Raw genomic sequence first — 3,675 nt, forward strand, 5'->3', positions numbered from 1 at the left:
CAGTGAGACTAGAACTCTGGTCACCTGACTGAAATTTGGACCATTTAGCAACATCAGTGTTTATGTCTCTTTCATATGAATGTGGGCAAGTTATACAGGGCACATCCAGGAAGGCAAACCATGCTTCTGTGCCATTTTAAGAATAGGAGTACCACACTGTAAAGTTAGGCAAATCATATTTGGTGAAGTCAGAAAAAGATACTCAGGAGTGTTTGGGGCAGTGTTCTTCCAACAGCAGAAATAGTCTTTGTAGTAAACAGAGGTCCCAGGAACTTGTAGTGCCATCCTAAGCAGAGATATGTTTTGGATGGTTTAGTGTAGCTCTGTAAAAGTGCAGAACCTATTCTTGCAATGCTTACACAAATGTAAGAAGTTAAGGGTATTTTTTCCTTCTTCTTTTTTTAAGGAGGGGTCCATACTTCTATTTCTTCCCTCACTTTGATTTTTGGGTTAGGGGTGAAGGCTGCAAAAGATGCACACTTCTGTTTTGTACTAGTCACATGGCCTTGGGAAACAACTGCATTGAGTATGTAGGGTTGCCAAGTTCATGCTCCAAGAAGGCTCCTGTACTCTCGAGAGCTGCATAGGGTACTACAATGGAAGGAGAAGCCACAAAGGGTTAAAATGCTTCCTTTTCAGCAAATATTGGTCAAGTCTTTGAGGCAATCCATTAAAACACAAGTAAATATGCCACAACATTTTCTCTAATTCATTTCATAATCTGTGTATCACCTTCCTTCCTTCCCAGCACTCAGTCCATAACATTCTTCTGTACCTGAAAAATGCTGTCCTTCCCCATTAAAGACTAAGGGCATGGTAGGTTGCCTGGAAGGAAGGAAGGAAAGAAGGAAGGAAGGATTTATGTTGTCACTGTGTATGTGCGAAGTGCCATCAAATCTTTTTGGCAGTCTGTGGTATCCATAAAATTCACCTCCAACACCACATTTCAAATGACTGTTGTCACCACCTAGTAATTATTAACTAAATGAGCAGGTATCAACTTGTAACCCCTCTGCATCTCCATAAATGGTCACGATATTGACCCACACTTTGCAGGCAATCATCCTGCTTTTTCTCCTTTTGTCAGTCTCTTCTCTGCACAAGGCAATCTCTGCACAGCCTGGTTCAATCCAGCAGGAAGAACGGTACTTCCTTCTTTTTCTTTGCTAGTTCCAAAAAAGAGGATATAATTAAATTTTGCAAGATACCCAAGTGGGACAAAGAGATCTATAAAGTAACATTGGAAGCACGGAACACATAAAATTGCTGTTCCTGAGAGCATGCAAGCAAATGGTGGAGGCTGGAGTTAAAGGGCAGGGGAATGATAAAAGCAGGCAGCACAGAAGGCAGGGCTTATCTCCCCAGTATGGTTGCCAACCTCCAGGTGAGGGGTGGAGATCTCCTGGAATGACAACTGATCTCCAAACTACATGTATCATTTATTTATTTAAAACATTCATTCCACTTCTCATGGCAGCTTTGGAAGGTGGACTGCATGGCATTATACCCTACTGAGGTCCTCCCCTTCCTAAATTCTCTCTCCCAGGCTCCATCTCAGATCACCAGGTATCTCTGAATCTGGAATTGGTATTTCTGAGTTCCTGGGAAGTTCTGAAATACCTCTACTGAACAGGAAGCTGAAGAGAAGAACAAGCAAGGACTGAAGGAAAAAAAACTTTGGGGGGCATTTTCTCCAAATTGATCCTGTAGACAATTTGTCTACATCCGCACTGTTCTTCCCTGGCCCACCAACTGCACACACATAACCATTACCATTCAACAGAACAATGTCTGAGTACAGCGGCACCTTTAAGACCAACAAAGTTTTTAGAAGAAGAAGAGAAGAGATTGGATTTATACCCCGCCCTTCACTACCCAAAGGTGTCTCAGAGCGGCTTACAAACTCCTTTCTCTTCCCCTCCCCACAACAGACACCCTGTGAGGTAGGTGAGGCTGAGAGAGCTCTAACAGAAACTGCCCTTTTTTCAAGAACAGCTCTTATCAGAGCTACGGCTTGCCCAAGGTCATCCAGCCAGGTGCAGGTGGAGGAGTGGGGAATCAAACGCGGTTCTCCCAGATTAGAGTCTGCGCACTTAACCACTACCCCAAACTTTATTCAAGGTATAAGCCTTTGTGTGCATGCCTCAGATACAGTGTGTGCATGCCTCAGATAAGCCTTTGTGTGCATTCCTCAGATACAGTGAAATAGTGAAAATCCGAAGAGGTCTGCATGGACACATCACGAAAGCTTATAACCTTAAATAAAACTTTGTTGGCCTTAAAGGAGCCACTGTACTCAAACCGTGTTCTGCTGCTTCAGACTAACACGGCTACCCACCTGAATCTACCATTGCCATTCAAGTCATTTCTTTCAACCCTTAGCGTTGAAGTGCCGCCCCATTAAACCACGGGAGGAGCCACGCTTTTAAGAGACTGGGCTGCAGACTGAAGGGGGCTTGTGAAGGTTCCCCGTTGCTGCTCGCCTCCCATGTTTATGTCCCCAGGTTGTCCCGTTGCCGCCTTTGATCAAACAAGTTTTGCAGTGTGGGAAATGGCAAGAAAACGCTGCAAAAGTCAGAGGCAAAACCGACGGTGAACATACCCCTTACGGGCAGCGGCCCTTGTTCAATTTTGCAGATGTGTGATGGGGGGAGGGTATTGTCTGCCTCCAGTCTGAGAAAGCGAGTACTGTGTGGGACTGGGGGGGGGGGGGGGGGAAGCCCGTTGCCCCCTTATTTCTCCTGTACTGGCTGTTCTGCCTGCTCCCAATTTTTCCCCCTTCACTACACACCGAGCCCTTGTATGCTTCCATTCCTCTGCTGAATTTCGCTGCTCACAGTAAAAAGCAAGCACCATTATTTCTCCCAACGCACTCGATCCCTACCCACACTTCTCGCAGGCAGCCATCGGGAGTTGCGTGGGTAAGATTTTTCAAGTTGTAGCCCTTCCCTGTTGAGGGCACATAGCCTCAGCTGGGATTACTGAGCCTGCTCAGTTCCGAACGAGCATGCTCAGTAACGGCGAAGCCTCCAATGCGACGGGCAGCGGGTTTTTAACATTAGACCGGCCGGGGTTTCTGGCAAGCGCCTGCGCACGGCAGCTCCATCCAGCAAGGGAACCTTGAATTTCTTCGGGATTCTTGATCTGCAGTGCAGAGCAAAGCAGGGGAACGTGTTGCAGCAGCTCGTGCTGCTGGGTTTCAGAAGAGATCCAAAAGGGATTTAAACGGCAGGGAAAGAAGGCAAACAGGGACCCGTTCACCCTCGATCGTTAAACAATATCTTCATTATCTTTAAAAAACATTTTTTTAAAGAAAAGCTTCACCGTGAATTTGAGCCTTTGCGTTAGGGGACAGCGCACACCGCAAACTGTAAGTGTTTTCTGTACTCTGGGCTGTGAACTCCAGACGGCATGACTCCGGCTTTCCTTTGCACAACTTAGGCATGGACGCAGGGAAATCCAAATAGAGCGAGGCTGGCGGTGCATCATCTGGTTATTTGCAGGAATAAAAAATGAGGGGGCCGAGCAGCTTGGAGGTGGTGACAAAAAGGAGGCCTTTTGTGTGTGTGTGAAGAGTATTGGGGGGGGGAGTAGAGTGAGAAGAGAGAAAAGAGGCGGGAGGAGATAATTGCCAGAGGTTTCTAAAAACCTATAAATAGAAGCGGGCTCTCCCCC

At 46.4% G+C, this 3,675-nt stretch overlaps 1 protein-coding gene across 1 annotated transcript in view; it reads left to right on the forward strand.

The window, feature by feature from the left end:
• The first annotated feature begins 3,074 nt into the window (after nucleotides 1–3,074).
• VSNL1 (visinin like 1) overlaps nucleotides 3,075–3,675 on the forward strand; it is a 138,406-nt gene continuing 137,805 nt past the window's right edge. Inside the window, exon 1 of the mRNA XM_015423772.1 lies at nucleotides 3,075–3,370. The gene's annotated coding sequence lies outside the window, so the exon portion shown is untranslated. The remainder of the gene's footprint in view (nucleotides 3,371–3,675) is intronic.

The sequence above is a fragment of the Gekko japonicus genome, unplaced genomic scaffold (assembly GCF_001447785.1).
Source record: "Gekko japonicus isolate JY-2015 unplaced genomic scaffold, Gekko_japonicus_V1.1 scaffold121, whole genome shotgun sequence".
NCBI lineage: Eukaryota > Metazoa > Chordata > Lepidosauria > Squamata > Gekkonidae > Gekko > Gekko japonicus.